Here is a 20,803-nt window from a genome sequence, read left to right as displayed (position 1 = left end):
TGAGATGGGGAAGGAGAAAGATCAATGAAAGGATGTGTTACTGAAATTCCTGCTGAGCAATGAGGGCTCAGCCCCATGGAAAAGTATGCACAGTAGTACCCCAAAATTTCCAGCCTGAATGCAGAGTAGCTGGGTACTTAGTCACTGACTCTGGACCTCCTTTGAAGAAAGTTGTCCTCGGGGTACTAAACACTCACACACAGATGCATGCGCATATATACACATATGCTCACACATATCTGGGCTGCCCTTAAACCCTGGTGCTTGGATGAGCTCTGCCCTGCAATGGTGCTAAAATCAGACATATCCTTTATGGATGCTTCAGTGATTTGGGGATGCCACAGAGTTCTTTTGCAAGGACCAACTGTTCCATTAAAACTAAATAATTTCTTATCCAAAATCACAGAAAATGAAGGTAAGACTCTTTCTGGCACTTTCTTCATACAGAAACACCTCATCCACATGGATGTAATTTTTTTTATAATTTTTTTATTTGTTCTAACTAGCTGTTTATGACAGTAGAATGCATTTATACATTTTGATAAATCATGTATAAATGAAGCATAATTTCTCATTTTTCTGATTATAGATATTATAGGATCACACCAGTCATAGACTCATATATGTACATGATGTAATAAGGAAGTCATCTCCATATCCACACCAGGCTCTCTGTACCCCCAATCTGCACTTTAGCATTGAGACTTTCTCTACAAGTTCCTTCAGGCTCCAGGAATGGAGACTGGAACATCCAGGGTGACCCTGACTTCCTGGACTGCAGAAAGTGTTTCCTTGAAGGAGTTTGTGCAGGGTGAATCTTGGGCCCTGGTGTCCTCCTGGGTGTAGCTAGTTCACTAGTAGTGAGATGGGCTGCATGAGAACATCCCGGCAATCAGAAGCTGAGCTGTGCCTTCTCTTGATGATTTTTGAGCTCAGGTTAGTATAACCAGGCTAAGGTGAGCATGGCTTTTCCAGTTAGAACTCTCAGACTCATTTCCACTTTGTTCAGAGAAAGTAAAACCCTTTTTCTCATCAGCACTGCCCTCAAGTGAGATTTTACTTTTCAGTACTGGTCTTGAGAACACTCACCATGGAGAAATGTTCCCAATGGTAATGGTAGTTTAAGACACCGTGTGCAACAGAACACCAGTTATGCTAAAAAGGAAAAGAGAGAGAGACAAAGAAAAAGATGCTAGAGGAGTAAATCACAAGATGTCATTTGATGAAAGATCCATGTTTGATTTAGACAATTGGTTCTTAAAGTATAATTCCTAGTCTAGCAGTGTCAGTATCACCTGGGAACTTACTAGAAATGCAAATTCTAAGTCTCCATCTAAGGCCCGCTAAATCCGAAGTACTGGGGGTAATCCTGAAATCTAAGAGATTCTGATGCATTCTAAAATTCAAGGACTACTAAGTTAGACTATATTTATCAGGTGTACATTGCTCACTGTGCAAGGAGCTGGGAGGAGACAGAATTGCTGTCCTCCAGGGAGTTTGCATTGTGTGAGGGAGGGTAAAGCAAATGCTTGCAGCAACAAAATTCCAGGGAGAATAGCCATTTGGGCAATCCATAAGGATCACATTCGTAAGGGATTCACAGGAAGGTGGGTACTAAAAGTACCCACAGCAAAGAAAAAATCAAAGGAACAGAGAAATAAAAGAGAAAAAATAAATAAATAAAAGGAGACCAAAAGAGAGAAAAATCAAAACAGGAAGGAAAAAAAAGAAAGAAGTTCTGGTTGCTCCAAGAACCCAGCTCTCCAAGGCCCTTAATGGTTGACCAGCTCATTTCTCTGGAAGTCTGGTCTGCTGTCTAACATGCCCCAGGCATATAAGTGTGCCCTAATTTGCATGGCTGATTTAGCAGGAAAATGCCAGTGGGATGAACAAAGTTCAACTGACTGCTACAGAAAGTTATTAGGTATAACTTTGGATATTATATAGAGGGATATAGATATGTACACATGCATATACATATGCAATCCATATGTTATGTGATATAAATATATACATTTATAAACATATATATAAATACATACATGCATATATATGATCACAGAGACCTTAAGGAAATTCTGATAACTTAAGAAACTTTCCAAAAGAAACAGTAAACACATAGATGTTAAAACACTAGGAATGTGAGACCAGCCCTGCACACTATCTGGGCCACACATTATAACTTGGCACACAAGGGACTATTGGGACCATAAGATCAGAATGGAAAGGATGCTGACATGTGAAAGGGGAGAGCTGACTTGGGTACTGGTAATTTCTTTAGGAGGGTAATCCTAAAGAAGTGGGGCTGGGTTACTGCTCTGGGCACCTCACTGCCTGGGTGACCCAGAGCAAGTTATTTTAATTGAATGCAGTGGTTCCTAAAGCTCCTCTTTTTGTGTGCATACACTAAGATTCCAACTCTGCTTCAGTTGATTTTTTTTTTATTGGTTCTAATTAGTTACAAATAACAGAATGCATTTTGACACATCATATATAAATGGAGTATAAGTTCTCATTCTTCTGGTCGTATATGTTGCAGAATCACACCAGTCATGTAATCATATATGTAAACAGGGTAATGATGTCCAGTTCATCTTCTATCTATGTCTGGTTCATCTCCCCTCCCTTCACTCTCCTCTGCCTAATCCAAGGTACCTCTATTTTTCCCTAGCACCTCCACTGGTCGTGAACTAGCATTTACATATCAGAGAAAACATTCAGCCTTTGATTTTTTGGGATTGGCTTATTTCACTTAGCATAATATTCTCCAGCTCCATCCACTTACTGGCAAATGCCAATAATTTCATTCTCCTTTAAGGCTGAGTAATATTCTCTTGTGTATATATGTACCATATTTTCTTTTTCCACTCATCTGTTGAAGGGTATCTAGGTTGGTCCCATATTTTATTATGAATTGGGCTGCTATAAACATTGTTGTGGCTGTGTCACTGTAATATGCTGATTTTAAGTCCTTTGGGTATATGCCAAGGAGTGGGATAAGTGGGTCAAATGGTGGTTCCATTTCAAGTTTTCTGAAGAATCTCCATACTGCTTTCCAAAGTGGTTGCACCAATTTGTAGTCCCACCAGCAATGTATGAGTGTGCCTTTCTCCCCACATTCTCACCAACATTTATTGTTGCTTGTATTCTTGATAATTGCCATCCAATTGGAGTGAGATGAAATCTCAGTGTGGTTTTGATTTGTGTTTCCCTAATTGCTAGAGATGTTGAACATTTTTTATATATTTGTTGATCATTTGTATTTCTTCTTCTTTGAAGTGTCTGTTCAGTTCCTTAGCCCACTTATTGATTGGGTTATTTGTTTTATGGTTTTGAGGTTTTTTTTTTTTGAGTTCTTTATATATCCTGGAGATTAATGCAATATCTGAGATGCAGATGGTAAAGATTTTTTCCCATCCTATAGGCTTTTTCTTTACATTATTGATTGTTTCCTTTACTGTGAAAAAGATTGATTCCATTTCATTTGTTGATTCTTGATTTTACTTCTTGTGCTTTAAGTGTTTTGTTAAAGAAATTCATTCCTAAGCTGCCATGGTGGAGATTTGGCCTACCTTTTCTTCTATTATGCACAGGGTCTCTGTTCTAGTGCCTGTCTTTGATCCACTTTGAGTTGATTTTTGTGTGGGGTAAGAGATAGGGGTTGGATTTAATTTTGCTGAAGAAGCTATCTTTTCTCCAATGAATTTTTGGGGCTTTTTTCTAGTATGAGATAACTATATTTATGTGGGTTTATCTCTGTGTCTTCTATTTTGCACCATTGGTCTAGGTGTCTGTTTTGGTGCCAGTACCATGACATTTTAGTTACTATTGCTCTGAAGAATAGTTTAAGGTCTGGTATTGTGACGCCTCCTGCTTCACTTTTCTTACCAAGATAAGGATTGCTTTGGCTATTCAGTTTAAAGGAATATGACTATCTCAAGGCAAGAGTGAAGCATTCACTCATTCTTTCATCCAATAGTCTTTAATAAGTGTCCATATTCAGCCAGATTCTAATACTGTGTGAATTCTGCAGAAACTTGAAGTGTTGAAATTTCTGTTGAACAAGGTTTTTGGAAGGAAGATGTCTTATAGTATGAAAATAGTGGGACATAGTGGAAATATGATCATACTCCAGACTGTTCTCCTGTCTCTTAACCAGAAATGCAAACACAGACCTCTTCCCAAAGGTCAACTCCAATAAGTCTACAAGTCAAGCACTGGGCCACAGATGATCAATTTCTTGTATCCATTTCCATAGGCTCAATGAGACAGGGAGATTTATCTTCCTGCACTATATAATTTTACCTTCATACTCATAGGTTCTTGCTAAGAGACTATCAGTTAGTCCTGCTTGATTAGCCAAAAGTTCAGATTTAAGGAAATTAGCTCAATCTAGGAATCTCTCTAGGTTTCTTTGATTCCTACCTTATCCTCATATAAAGAACAAAAAATGAAAACTGAGTTCAAAATTCAGTTTAAAAATTTATATTTATTTCCTGGTATAAAATTCATTGTTTTCCAAACAGGATATTCCAGGAATTTAAACAAAAGACTGTGTAAAATACACACTGGTGTAACCAGATATCAGCTGCCTCACTCTCTCCATTTGCTATTAGTAAGGATGAAGGCAGAACAATGGTAGCCTCTATTTATTAAGGGGCTTCAGTTATAAGTCATAACAATCTGCTCAACCACCATGACAGAAAGTAATGATTTTCATCCCATTTCAGATGAGCAAAATGGTACTCAAACACATTAAGTAACATGCATCTTGTCACACAGCTAATGTGAGGCAGGGCTATTGATTTCAGATCATAGATAATATATACATCAATGTATTAGTTATCAATAGCCAATGTCATGCCCAAATTCATCAGCTTCAAATAACAATTTTTGTGGTTTATCTGGGTCACTCTGCTAACCTTGGTTAGGTCTGCTCATAAAGTTGGTGTATTATGGGTTGTCTGACTATTCTCTGCTAAACTCACATGTTTATCAGCTGGTTTATGATGCACTTGGCTAGAATGAAGGAAGATGTGATTGTGTTCCATGTGTAACACTCCAGAAAACCAACTCAGGTATGTTCTCATGTTATTGAAAGAGCAACAAGAGAGCAAGTCCCATGTATAAGCACTGTTTAAGCTTTGGCATCCCTCATCACCTGTACTAACATACTATTGGTCAAATCAAGTCACATGTCTGATTCAAGAGTCAGGAGGTGGGCATAATGCCCAGCCCACAATAAGAGGAGTGAAGAAATAAAATGATTAATGCAACCAGGTAGATCTCAAATGCGTAACATCTTCTCTGACTCTGTGGATAAAGGCAGCATTGATGGTAAGACTGCCACTATGGACTTTTTAAAAAGATGAATATTTAATATTGTGACTTCCATTTGTAAATAACATTGAAAATAAATCTATGTGCTAAAAAAGATATGCAATAAAAATTTTTGGCTCACATGTAGATGAAAAAGCTGAATAGACTCTAGCTTGTAAAAAAAACCTACATAATCTTGAAAGTAAATAATTTATTTTATTTTTTTTTCTCTAAGGTAAATGCAGAATTTCCTTTGGACAAAATATGGTCAAAATAGGAGCCAATATCAAATATATAATTTATATATATATATATATGTTATATATATTTCATAAATATATAACATATAAAGTTACATATTTATACAATTTCTATGAAACACATCTAGCCACTGCAAATCAACTGATTTTAACACAACCTTCTTTTTAACTTTCTGGAGTGAAAATTCAAATTTTTCTCAGAAAGAGAAGAAATGAGTTGAATCACAAATCCTAAGTTATTTCCCTTAGGTTACTAGATTGAAACCAAAAGATCCTTAGGGTCAGTTGATTTTTATGACACTCACATGTTTAGATGGCACCTTATTCACCCAATACCAAGTATGTGAATGCTCTGAGTGTTTTATAGACCAAACATTTGGATGCTTGGCCACATTTTTCCATTTTCCATCTGGAAAAGAATGAACACAGTCTGAGGTTTGTCTCTCAGACTTCCTAAGAAAATGACCTTGGATGCCTTAGAAAAGGCAGCAATTCAAACCAGCACAAATTGCAATGGCTGTCTTTATAATTAGCTGCCCACCAGGCATCCATGTTAGACAGTCCAGAGCCTTGGAAAAAAAATCGATGATGAAGAAATAAAGATGGAATTGAGAATTCATCCTGTGCCCCTAAGTGCTGGGCACTTTTAGGATACCATTGGTCCCCACTTTATACTTAAGGAAAATGAAGTTCTATGTGGTTAAATGACTCACTCAAAGTCACATGGTGGGTCAAGAACCAGGCATCTTGTCAAACTCTTGGGAAGCCTGCAAACATGGTGTCTGCCACACAGATGTTATCTTTCAAGCACCTATTTATTTAGACATGGAAAAATTCAACTTTGAAGAGTTGGAAAAGCAAACTGCTCTTTGCTGTGTATGTGTAACATATGTATCCGTACACAGATATATGCCATCTCTCCTTCCAGTTGCTCTGCCCTGTCCACCCAGCAGCCCTCTAGGTAAGTCAGTGACACCTAGACACAATGTCCCCACAGAGCAATGGAGACCTGACTGATGACAGAAGGAAACAGAAGCCTCATCCCCCAATCACCACTGCTATCCTTTACACCATGCTACGCGCAGCTGCTGCTTAGACTCTGAGGTCCAGATCACAAGAGCAAAAACTCACATTCAACAGAAATGCCAACCTACTTGAGCTAATTCACTTTTCCATTGCTTCTGGCATCAATGGGAAAAATGGAAAGAGGATCAAAGTGAAGGGGTTTAAAGGGGTATAATAAATGTTTGCACCTGGCTGGAGGGTCTTGTTATATTTCTTCAGCCCAGGAATTGACTAAGAATTACAGTTGGGTCCTCCAAATCTGCAGTTCCCACACCTGTAGATTCAACCAACCTTGAATTAAAAAATATTAAAACAAAAAGCATAGATTTTTAATTTTAAAAAGAATTCTGAACAGGTAGAGATATTTTTTCTTATCACTGTTCCCTAAACAATGAAATGTAACAACTATTTTCATAGCATTTGTTTTGTAATAGGGCATCCTAAGTAATCAAGAGATGATTTGAAGCATACAGAAGGATGTATGTGTTCTATGCAAATACTACATCATTTTATATAAAGGACTTGAACATCTCTGGAATTTGGGACCCACGTGGGGTCCTGGAATCAATCCCCTGTGAATATGAGGGATAACTGAACATTTTTCCAGGCCAAATAAGTGCCAGATTCACACCTAGAATCAATCAAATAATAAACCTCACCTCTCCCAATTGATCTCATTTTCAGGATGAGCATTTTACTTTCAACATGATGCAACAAACCTTGGCTACTCTCCTTTCTTCACCAGACCCTCTTTTTATGTTGACAGAACTTTTAGGAGTTAACTTCTTCTTTACAAACAATGTCTACCTGACCCGATTTATCACAGCTTGTCGGTCTTACCTCAGAGGACTTTCTTACACACAACTGGCCTCTGCCTGCCTGGATGTCAGAAAGACTGTGGCAAAATGGCTCCCACCTTCACCAGGTCATGAGCATCCAACCATCAACAATGTCCCTGAGACAGAACAGCTCTGTGCTTCATCTGCGCTGATGTGGGACAACAGGGCAGCTATGCTCAAGGTGGAATTTTCCCAATGACTAAAACTGATGCTGTAGGAATGCTCTCTTCTTGTCAAGCAGCCTGCTCAGAGTTGTGAGATAGCAGGGATGTCACTTTACAACTCTAAACCCCAATTTCCTGAATTGTAAAATGGGTGAAAAAATACTCCTAACTCAGCAATATAGGGAAGATTAAACTCAAAACCAAACAAAATGAAAAAAAAAAACTAACAAAATGTTATATATTTTGTTTGTTTGTTTGTTTCCTGAATTGAGGAGACTACGACACTGAAGAAAAATGAACTCAATTCCAGTAACACCTGCCATTTTTGAAGACCCACCCCCTCTTTGCCAGGCTGTATGCCAAATGCCTCACATCCATCCTCTCCATCAATCTTCATAACACAGAATTTTAAAGGAAGGTCCCCAAAGGTTTCTCCATCCTTTGTCTAAAGAAGATTAAGATTTGCTCATGTAGACAACATCCCAAGAGAAACTCGTCAAAACAAGACGTTAGGATGGATGGTATGTTGAATATCGGAAACCAGTCCCTCAGAAACGATAATCCATTCTGAGGATGGTGGACTCTTCTGGAATTAGGTACTTTTAAGTGAACAAATGACTTTCTTAGATTGTAAGGAATTACTGATTCCCAGACAATAATGTGTTTGGGCCAAGACCAACTTCCTGAGGGTATTAGCATTAGGCCCCATCCCTGTGCTTGGCAGTATTCCAGATATTAGCAGGTTTTAGATCATAGAATCCTTGCCCTTGAGAAATCCAAATCCATCCATCCATCTGTCCAACCAATCATTCATTCATCCAAAAACACCTACCAAGCTTCAGTGATATGTCAAAATCTATGCTAAATAAGATCAGAGAGGGCTGTCATCTTTCTGGAACTTACATTCTAGTTTATTTACTCTCAGGATATAGTTACAGAACAAGGGAAGATAGTTCTGGATCAGTAAAACAGAAGCCACACTAACAAAAGAGGATAACTAATCAAGCTTTCTGTAAGCAGCTAGCAGTGGATATTAAAAGCCATATTTTTTATTCCCTTTGGTCCTGTAAATCTACCTCAAGAAATGTATGTGAAATAAATCATTATATATTTAAATAATCATATATGTGCATGAAAATTGTACTCATAAGTTATTCATTGCTTAGAATAGTAGAAAAAAGAAAGAAAAATAAAAGAAAGTAATCCAAATGGCCAGTGAATGCAGAGTTTATAAACTGATACATTCACACACTAGAATGTTATATGGTCATTAAAAGTTATGTTCGACACATATTTTTAAGTGAAAAAACCAAGTCACAAAAGAACATATAAAATAATATGCTGCTTTGATTTTTCAATATTATTTGTCTCAGTCAGCTTTTTGTCACTGAGATCAAAACACCTGACAAGGACAAATTAAAGGAGAAAAAGGTTTATTGTACGTTTCATTTTTTTAAAGCATTATAATCGTGCATAGTCTTTGGGTTCTTTTTTATTTTTTAATCTTAATTTTTTTCATTTTTACAGAATGCATAAATGATTCATTGTACACAAATGGGTTACTACTTTCCATTTCTATGGTTGTACACAATGTAGTCACATCATTCGTGTAATCATACATGTACATAGGGTAAAGATGTTTGTCTCATTCCATTATCTTTCCTTACCCTGACTCCTCCCCTCCCTTCATTTCTCTCTACACAACCCAAAGTTTCTCCAGTCTTCCTTTACTCCCACCCCTGTTATGTATCAGCAGCCACTTATCAGAGAAATCATTCTGCCTCTGGTTTTGGGGATTGACTTATCTTGCTTAGCATTATATTCTCAAACTCCTTCCATCCATTTACCTGCAAATTCCATAATTTTATTCTTCTTTATGACTGAGTAATATTCCATTCTGTATATATACCACAGTTTCTTTATCTATTCATCTGTTGAAGGGCATCTAGGTTGGTTCCACAATCTAGTTATTGTGAATTGAGCTGCTAAGAACATTGATGTGGCTGTGTCACTGTAGTATACTAATTTTAAGTCCTTTGGGTATAAGCCAAAGATTGGAATAAGCAGGTCAAATGGTGGGTCCATTCCAAATTTTCTGAAGAATCTCCATACTGCTTTCTTTCCAGAGTGGCTACACCAATCTGCAATCCCACCAGCAATGAGTGAATGTGCCTTTTCCCCCACATCCTCGCCAACACCTATCATTGCTTGTATTCTTGATAACAACCATTCTAATTGAAGTGAGAGGAAATCTTAGGGTAGTTTTGATTTGCATTTCTCTAATTACTACAGATATTGAACATTTTTTCATATATTTGTTGATCACTTGTATATCTTCTTCTGTGAAGTATCTGCCCAGTTCCTTAGCCCATTTAGTGATTGGGTTCTTTATATGTTTGGTGTAAGGTTTTTTAAGTTCTTTATGAATTCTGTATACTAATGCTTTACCTGATGTGTATGTGGGAAAGATATTCTCCCACTCTGTAGTCTCTCTTTTCACATTATTGATTGTTTCCTTTGCTGAGAAGGTTTTTAGTTTGATTCCATTCCATTTATTTATTCTTGCTTTCATTTCTTGCACTTTGGGAGTCTTGTTAAGGAAGTGTGGTCCTAAGTCAACATGATGAAGACTTGGGCCTACTTTTTCTTCTATTTGGTGCAGGGTCTCCCTTCTAATTCCTAGGTCCTTGATCCATTTTGAGGTGAGTTTTGTGCAGGGTGAGAGATAGGGGTTTCATTTCCTTTTACTACATATGGATTTCCAGTTTTCCCAGCACCATTTGTTGAAGAGGCCATCTTTTCTCCATTGTATGTTTTTAGCACCTTTGTCTAGTATGAGATAACTGTATTTATGTGGGTTCATCTCTGTGTCTTCTCTTCTGTACTATCGGTCTACCTGTCTATTTTGGTGCCAATACCATGCTGTTTTTACTACTATTGCTCTGTAGTATAATTTAAGGTATGGTATTGTGATACCTCCTACACCACTCCTCCTGATTTTTGACAAGATTATACCTACGAGAATTTGACTTCAATCCCCATTACCCTTCCCTTTTCTTTCCTTCCTCTCTCTCCCTTTTCTCCCTCCTCTATTTATCTTCCTTTCAATCCTTTATTTACTTTTGATTGGTACTTTCTATATATTATAAAAGAGAAATTCCATTTGGTACACTTACACGTGTATATAATATTATTCTTTTTGATTCATTTTATATTTCTTTCCTTTTCCCTTCCTTCTTCCCTCTCTTTCTACTTCTGCTCCACTGGTCTCCCCTATATATTTATGATATACAATCCCCTCTCCAATCACCTTCCTTTTCTTATTTTGCTTTAGCTTCCACATATGAGAAAAAACATTTTTTTCATTTTCTGAGTCTGATTCTTTTTACTTAGCAAGATTTTCTCCATTCCTATTAACCAGCAAATACTGTTATTTCATTTTTCTTTATGATTGGGTAAAACTCCAACTGGATATCTATATGTAGAAGAATGAAATTAGATCCCTATCATTCATCTGCATAAAAGTCAAGTCAAATGGATCAAAGATTTAGGAATTAGATCAAGAAATTTGTAACTGCTAAAAGCAAGCACAGGGTCAATACTTCATTATATAAGTGCAGTCACTGATTTCCTCAGCAAGACCCCAAAGCTCAAGAATCAATAAGTGGTGGGGGATCAATAAGTGGGATGTATTCAAATTCCTGCATAGCAAAGAAAATGATTAAGAGAGTTAAGAGAGAGCCTACGGAATGGGAGAAAATCTTTGCCAGCTACTCCTCTGACAGGGAGTTAATATCTGGAACATACAAAGAACCCAAAAAATTCAATACCAAAAGAAAAAAAAAACCCAACCAATAAATAAAAAAACTAAACAGAAATTTCTGAAAAAAAAAGTAAACACAAATGACCAACAAATATATGAAAACATATTCAACATATCCAGCAATCAGCAGAATGCAAATCCAAACTACACTAAGATTTCATCTCACTCCAATTGGAAAAGATTATTTTAAGCTCACAGTTTCAGAGGTTCAAACCATGATCTAACTCCACTGGCTTGGGCCTGAGGTAGAACATTATGGTAGAAGAACATGGTAGATGCTGCTCAGTTCAGAAATGAGAGAGAGAGAGAGAGAGAAAGGAGAGAGAGAGAGAGAGAGAGAGAGAGAGAAGAACTAGGAACTAGGGATAAAATTAAGTCAGGTCCCAGTGACTTACTTCCTCCAGCCATGCCCACCCACCTACAATTACCACCCAGTTCATTTCATTCATTTGAATTCTTAATCCATCTAATGGATCATTCCATTGATTTGGAATCATTTGAAATCAAATCATTTCACTTCCTGTATTTAACACAGGAGATTTTGGGGGACAACTCATATCCAAACCATAACAATATTGGGTTGTATAGATAAATATAAATATCCCAAATTAAAAAAAAAAACTAGGTCCTCTTCAGGCTATAAAACTGCCGTCAACATCAAGCCAGAATTGAATGATAATGTATGTTTTTCAGAAGTTTTCTAGTGGTGCATAGTAACAAATATTTCCTTAATAATTATCTTTTGCCATCTTTTCCTTTCCTCAACATTCTACTCCATACTATAATTTTGTTAATATCCCTTTGTGCTCCTTTTAATCTCCTCATCCCTCCCCAAAACTCCCAGCTTCTGAACTTTTTCTCCTTACGTGTCTCCCTCTCCTCTGCTCACCAGATCTCTGTTCTTCCCCCTCCCCTCTCCTCTCCTCTTCCTCCATCCCTTATCTCCTCCTTCTTAGGGAGTCTCCATGACCTTTCTTCTTTAGATCATCTTGGTTTCTCTCAGCCTGTCCAATTTCCTTTACCACCAATCTCCCCACACAGAAGAATAAAGACCTTCCATCTCAGAAAAAGGCAGGGGCTGGAGGGAGCAAGCATTTATAATTTAATATTTTAATGTATGCCTCAAATATACTATTAATATTGAATATTTCTAAATGTTCAGATTTAGGGTAGTTTGATTCTATTTGCTTACTCAAACTTTTTCTTTGACAGTCAAAAGGATATATTGGACTCTGTAGCATTTAGAAGTTTGATCACTTTCCCTAAAGGAATCACAAAGTCCCCTATAAATGCTATTAAAAATTCATGCAAGAAAATAGTGAATGCCTTCCAGAGAGGTCCAGGACTGCTACAATGTCACTAGGGTGCCTCTAGGAACATTGCATCTCCTTAGTAACATGCTGAAGCCATATGGTTTCTTTCAGGCAAAATTTCCATCTCCTCTTCTCATACTGAAATTCACACACCAGTCACAGAGGACTCAGGATTCTCGATGTAGCAGACAGGCCACAGGAGAGGGTATCTTTTATCACCATGTGCTCTGGGGTGGACATCCTGCTTCAAAATGACTCAAGCACTTGGTGAAAATGTTCATCTTACCCACTCAATTCTTGTCTTTCATTTTTAAGCCATGCATGCATGCAAGCATACACACACACACACACACACACACACACGCACACACGCACAGAGCTACCATCAGAATTTACCAGCTATGGTTATGCAATGACCATAGATTTGTATTTTTAACATTGTTACCCTCCCCAAACACCCCTGACTTAACATGAGGAGGACACACACCACAAACCCTTTCCCAGCTCCCAGCTTCCAAGTTTCTTGATCTAATTCCTAAATCTTTGATCCATTTGACTTGACTTTTATGCAGATGAATGATAGGGCTCTAATTTCATTCTTCTACATATAGATATCCAGTTAGAGTTTTACCCAATCATAAAGAAAAATGAAATAATAGAATGTAACTTGTGATAAAGGGACTTGTGTCCTTGCTAATCCCATCCATTATTTGGGGATGTTCCCAAATGGTATTTTACAAATGTAAAGGGACAAACTGTCCTCTGTTCTTCTGCTGAAGTCACTTGTCATAGCCTCTGGCCATCACTCTTAACACCTCTCTTCTTTAGACAAGCTCAAATATGTCTTACCTCCCAGAGCTGCCCTCACCCTAGGTTCCAAGGTCTCCAAGAACAGAATTCTGTGTTCTATGCTTTTCTTCATTACCTGGACCCTGAAACATGCTACTTTGTTTTCAGCATCTCACATACATGCCTTAGGAATATAAGATCTTTTGCCTTTAGTCTCTGAATCTGTCAGTGGGGGTTTCAAATAGTCCCAGAGACTGAGCAGGGAAGCAACTGCCTACCATTCCTCCCTCCATCTCATCTATCCTTCTTTTCTACCACAAAAAAAAAAAAATCTTCCCATGTTACTCAGCTTTCTGTCACTATAACAAAATACCTGAGGTAATCAACTTAAAATGAGGAAAGATTTATTTTGACTCAGAGTGTGAAGATTTCAATCTGTGGTTAGTTGGACCCATTGATTTGGGGCCTGTAGAAAGGCAGAATATCATGGCATCATGTGGTAGGGAAGCTGCTCCCCTCATGGTGGCCAGTAAGCAGAGAAAGGAATAGGAAGGGTGAGGATCCTGATATCCCCTTCAAGAGCATGCTCCCAAAGACATAACTTCCTTTCACTTTCCTCCCAAATTTTCCCCCTACTTCCAATAGCACCATGGCTGGGGACCAAGACTTGAGTACATGGGCTTTCAGGGGACATTCAAGGTCCAATCAACAGCACTCAACAGCAAGGCAAGTATTGGAACTCATGGAAACATGGGCTGGGAAGTAGCCCAACCTCCTGGTATAAGAAAGCAGATTCCAGTTCTGGCCCAGCCAAGACCATCTGTTCTATCATCTTTAGCCAGTGACTGTTTCAGTTGTCCATGGGTACTTTCACTGAAGACTAGAAACTTTGGGTCATGCAGAACCTCACACCAACAGATCTGGAAAACAAAGATTTGTGTGGCATATTATATTTGCCCAAAAAGGCCAAATATGGGTGAATCTATGTAACTCCCTCCAACAGAATGTGGCAGAAGTCACACTTCACAGTTTCTCAAGACAAGTCACAGAAAGTCATAGGGCTTCCACCAGGCTCTCTTTCACTTGGGACATGCACTTTAGTACATGCCATGTAAGAAGTCTGGCTACTCTGAAGTCATCCTGCTGACCATGGAAAGACCTGAGAGAGAAGAGATATGCCTGGGCAGCCCCTACTGTCCCAGCCCCAACTGCTCAAGTACCACCAGCACCAGCTTCTGCACATGCAAGTGAGGGAAGATTCTAGCCCTTGAGTTTTGAGGTGCTCCAGAGTATGCTATGGGAACAAAGATGGGCCATCCCTGCCCAAATTGCAGTTATGAGTAAAATAAATGTCATTGTTTTAAGGTGCCCACAGCCCTAGCTACCAGTATGATCTGTAAAACTTGGTCCCTGAAATTCCAGGGTCCTTGAGAATTAGGAATAACTTTGTCTTCCATGGAGTGTTCAATGCATAAGTCATTCACCCCAGAGAGAATGGTCCATTAGCCGTTAGAGAAAAGCAGAGAGAGAGAGAGACTACATGGGTTCACATTCATTCTTGGTCTCTATGAAGCAGCTGTTTTCTCATTTAGAAACCTATAATAGTTTTTAATCTATGTAGAAGAAATGAGCAATATTTTCTTGGGTAAAGATAGACTTTGCATGCTGAACTTCCAGTCATTAGGTGACAGGGTCTTGTCATTTAGACTGTCTCCCTGGATGGCTCACTCTAGCAGAAACTTGAAGGCATTACCTTTGTTTGGTCCCTAGAAGCCAACTCTGAGTTGAGAATTGAGAGCTAGTGGTTGGTTTGGAAGTGACCCCAGTAAGCACATAGGAAAGTGGGGAGGGGATACAGGGAAGGAAAAGAAGCAAATAACACATATGTTACTAAGTCAGTTAACACTATGGGCAATGGGAACACAATCCTGCTGAGTAACTCTGGGAGACGATGTCAAATATGCCTCAGAATTGTTTTATACTACGGACAAGGAAGCTTGTTCCACTGGCCTGTTCCATGAAACCCTTGAACACACCAGGTAGAAATTGCCAGGTGTTTGCTGTAGGAAGCCATCAATATGCAATGGAAAGGTAAGGAGTGAGGGGTTGTACATAGGCGCCAACAGTGTCTCCTGAGCCATTGTAAGACTAGACAAAGCACCAAGGACTCTACTATCATGGAGCTGGTGGAAACCATCATCTGACTGCTGCAAGGAAGTTAGCTGAACAAGAAGTGTGCAGCAAGCACAAAGACACTGAGACAGCAACTTGAGAAGCAGGTTGGGTGATGAAGTCACAGAGAAGGCAGAAGACCTGAGCATGCAGTGCCTTCCAGCCAGTTAGGACTTTGATTTTACTCTGAGCTATTACATGGTTTATAGCAGAATGGCACAACTCAACTGTGTTCTTAAGTGAATTGCTCCAACTGCTATATTTAGGAAGAATGGTGAGGGACTGCCACAACACTGCTGCTAAGAGGTGATGGAGGCCCAGGCCAAGATGGTGGCTATGGAGACTGTAAGAAGTGGATAGATCCTGGTATGTTTTAAAAGGTTAAATTGACAGATTGCATGTACAGTGTGAACAAAAGGAAACAGTCCAGAATGGTTAGAGATGGTTTTACCTGATCTCCTGGAAGGATTGATTTGCCACTAGCTGAGACAAGGAAGTGGATGTATGGATGGGAAAGGTCAGAAGCTTATTACTGAATATGTGAAATGTAAGACCCCCTTTGGACATATGAGTGGAGATACCAAATAGGCAGTTAGACAGACCTGGCATTCAGGAGTGAGTCTGGGATGAATGAATAACCTTGAAGGCAATGGATAATAACACTATTAAACTGTAAGGTGCCTCTACCTCCCTGGTGGTCATCACTGGTTTTAGATATTCATCTCTGGAGTTGACAATGAATCCTACTGTCATCCCACTAGTATTCCTTTCTTAGTATTTGGACAACCCAGCATAATTCCTTCAGAGGGGAGCATTTCCAATTTATGTTCAGCTTCCAATTCTCAGGGCATAGGGCTTATTTTCCACTCATACCACTGTCTCTCCTTCACTTACCCCTGTGGTCTCTTCTTTTTAGCCTCCTCTCTTAGTATCTTTCATCCTGGAAGGTTGGCAACACTGAGAGGTACCTGTGGATGACACTTTCCTGCCAGTCATCCTCTCTAGAGAATCACCATCCTTTTAGCCTCTGGCATTGACTTTTCAACTTAAAGCCAAGGACACTCAAGACGTAACCAGACACTGTCCTTATGCAATATGGAACTCATTCCAAAGATCGGGTTACATTCTGGGATGCTCTGGTGGATCAGCCTCACCTCCTTCCAAGTCCCTGAGAGGAGGTATGGTGGGGAAACTCACCATCCCACAAATGAAGCCCAGATCATCTTCTGTGAAGACATACCAGCTGCAGTTGAGGCCCTTTGGAGATCCAGCCCCAGCAGCATGGTGTGAGGGAGTGATGCCACCAGCCCATCTGGACCGAACATGGGAGACCATTGCAGGCCAACCTCCTGGCATCATAAAGCCACATGCCTTTTCCAGTTGGCTGTCTGGACATGCTTTGGGGCATATCAAGAAAGAACCTGGGTCTGCAACTTCTCTGATATTTGGAACTGTTGAATTTTCATGTTTTATGTGAAATGTTCTCATCCAAGGAGTCCTGGGTTTTCAAACGGGAACACAGTGCGTCTGCCTCAAACATTTGGACCTTGGAAATGCTCCATATCTCCAGCCTGTAAACCGTGATCTAAAACAGCCTGGCTTGCTCACGCCTGCTTCCAGGAAGATGGAAAACAAGCATTTGGATGGTTCTGTCTGAGTAAGAGCATAGTGCCAAATATGTACTTCAGAAACATCACCCCAAGCTCCACACATGAACTCTGACATCTCCCATCAGATTTCATTTCTTCTCTGACTGAGGAGACTGGGTCCTGACAGATTGTTCTCCTGGCCTCTTAATTTTAAATTGACTTATCAAAAGTCCGTCTGAGGGTCTCTGGTTCTCTTTTGAGCAATTCAAACCCAGTCTCCCAGCAGCTCTGCTTTTCTTTTTAAAAAAAAATTTAAATCCTCCTTTTTTCAAAAAGTGTTTTAGAGCCTGTGTATATTATTATTTAAGGGGTACTTTAGTTAAAATTTGGTTTAGTAAAGAAATTCTGTTTTTCTCACTCCCTTAAGATGGAAGATGAGAAGGTGAGATCTCAAATTGGCTCTGGGTCCTCTGGCAGATTTCTAAAGGGTCTGTGGCTCTAACTTCCTCACCCATAAGATGTTGGGGAACAAATTCAAATATACTCAAGTAAGGGATCATGTGATGCCTGAGCTGCACACAACATGCTGGCCACACACACAGCTCCTCCCTCTCCAATCTGGCACAGATTACTGCTGGCCTTCTAATCCTAAGGGTCTATGTTCTAGACTCTGGGTGGAAGAACACCTGGAGTAAAAATCTCCAAACTCATTCCCACACTCAGGCCCTGTATTCCCTTCCTCTCACTTCTGCCTTCAGATAGGACTGACTCTGAGGAAACTGGAGATTTTACCCATCTCTAAAACTTGTCAAGAGAAAATTCTAATAATGCAAATAGAAGTGGGGGGAAATGCATGGGAGGAAGGTCCATTCTATCAACATGACTTCTGTCTGCAGAGCAAGCACAGGAAACTGAGAGGGATGCTGGAGGCCAGTATGATTCTGCTCCTGGTACCATCTTGATTTCAATAATCAAAATGAAAAATGATAATAAGAAGTCTCCATTTTCTGAAGAAATATTCATTCAGTGCCCACCATGTGTCAGGCCCTGAGAATGTAGACAAAATAGACAAGAGTTCATGATGCTTATGTTCTCATGGGAAAGAAAGGCAGGAAAACAACAAGTGAAGAAAACCAATATCAGATGGAAATAAGTGGGGAGGAGAAAAACTTCAGTAGGGAAATGGGGTTGGAATGTCAGGAAAGATTTCAGCTGGAAGGCAAATCTGAATCAGAGATGGGAGGAAGGGAGCTTCCTGAGTCCCAGTCTCCCTGAATTCATACTGAATGTTGGAGCAACTAGGATGAAAATAGTGGTCTTTGTAGAGTGAGGTGAGTCCTCATTCCAGGGCCACCTGTCTTTTTTACAGTTTGGGGAACAGTCATAATAAAACCAAGTCTACTGAGGGCACTAGCTTAGAGCTATATGCTGCTCAGACTCAAGGGATTGGGCCTGGTCAGTTTGTGCTATGGTTGAATAGAATTTGTCCCTCTGAAACTCATGTTGGAATTTAGTCCACCCCATAGCATATTAATAGAGTAGAAAAAATTCAACGATGGTGTCTAGAGGTGGAGCCTTTGGGAGGTAATTAGAATTATAGTGTCATCAGGATGGAATCCCCACAATTGAGTACTGGTGTCTTAATAAGAACAGAGAGACAAGAACTCTCTCTCTCTCTCTCTCTCTCTCTCTCTCTCTCTCTCTCTTTCTCTCTCTCTCTCTATCTCTATCTCTATCTCATCTCTCTCTCCCTATTTCTCCCTCTCTTTCACACACACACACACACACACACACACATATGCATACTCCCTGCCTCTTAGCATATGCTGCTTTGTGCACCTCATAACACTGCCACCAGATGCAGCCTCTCAACCTTGGACCAGAGCCATTATCCTTTATAACTTTTCTTTATAAATTACCTAGTCTATGGTATGATGCCATTAGTAATACAAAATGGACTAATATAATATGTGTTAAGTAAATCGAGTCTGAACGCCTTTCATTCATGGACTATCCCATTTGTCCAGACTGGGCATTCCCTGTCATCCTATAGCTACTACTTAATATGCTTATGTGACTTACCTGGTCTCTATGAGCTTTTGAGTTCCCAGCTCATGACAATGTCACAATGAGAATGGAGAGTCCTTCCTTATTTTCAGTGGTCCCCAATTCACATTCTCTGGAGCAACTGTATGAGAATTACCCAAGGAACTGGTTAAAACTGGAGATTCATGGTCTAGCCCCAGAGTCTTATTCAGTAAGTCTGAGGCAGAAATTTGTGGTGGAAAGTTGCAGCTTTCCCCCGGTTTGTTCACATCTCTCTGTATCCCTGCCCTTGGGTGGCCCCATCTTACAGGACTCTGAGCTTGTTCATTTGACTGCCCTTGATCCATGGGACAATGGCAAACATGACAGAGAGAAACAAAAAGTGCTTGTGCTTTGGGACTTGCTTTCTGACCACTCTTAGAGTCTGTGGCTCCATGTGAATGAGCCTGAGCTTGGTTACTATATGAAGAGAGCATGTGGCTCAGTCATACCATTTACCCCAACTGACAGTCATGTGAGGGACACAGTCCTAGACAAGCCAGGCTCAGCCAACCTGCCAGCTGGCCAATGTCTAAGAAAACCCCACCAAGAATCAGTTGAACAGACCCAAAGCAGAACCCCCCTCCAACTGTGAGCGTAAAAAATTGTGAGTTAAATCAACAGCAATTGTTTTAAGTCATTATATTTGTGAACATTTTTTAAAATTTTGTATATCTTTAAGGCACACAACTTGATGTTTTGATATACACAGACAAATGATTACCACAGTGAGGCAAATTAACATGGTTATCTCCTCAGAGTTATCTGTGGGGGTGGGAGGGGTAAGATCACCTGAGATCTACTCTAGTGGCAAATGAAACCATGAAGATTTGAAGTAATTTCTTAAGCAGTCACTGATATAAAATCCAAGATTGTATGGTTTCCATAAGCTCACAGTCTGGAATCCCACTTGTCTGACTTCATCTACTGCCCTTTCCCAAATGTCACTCTCAGTTCCCACAGGGAAGAGGGGTTGCCTGGAAATGCCAGGGTCAGCACCAGAGTTTGATAGGAAGGTTTGGCATTTTCCAGGTTAATTCCAGAGACAGTTGATACTGAAGAATGGTCAGGAGAAATAACCACAGACTAGTTCCACATTGCATATGGATGCATGAAAGGTATGGAAATGAGAGACTCAGAGTTTTCTGTCTCTTGGAGACCTGAGGACAAATCCAACAGGACTGGGATACAACATCCTAGGGGCCTTGAAGGAGAGAGACCTGGAAGCCAAGCAAGGACACTGGGCTCTCCAGGCCAACAGCAGAGAGGAGCATGTAGGAGGAGAGAGGAGCACATGCAGTCAGAGAGTGACTGTGGCCCTGCTCTTTCATCCCACAGACCCATCTGGAAAAAATATTGTTCCACTTTTCAAAATGAAACTCATC

This window comes from Sciurus carolinensis, chromosome 2 (assembly GCF_902686445.1).
Source record: "Sciurus carolinensis chromosome 2, mSciCar1.2, whole genome shotgun sequence".
NCBI lineage: Eukaryota > Metazoa > Chordata > Mammalia > Rodentia > Sciuridae > Sciurus > Sciurus carolinensis.
Note: the sequence above shows the minus strand (reverse complement) of the source record.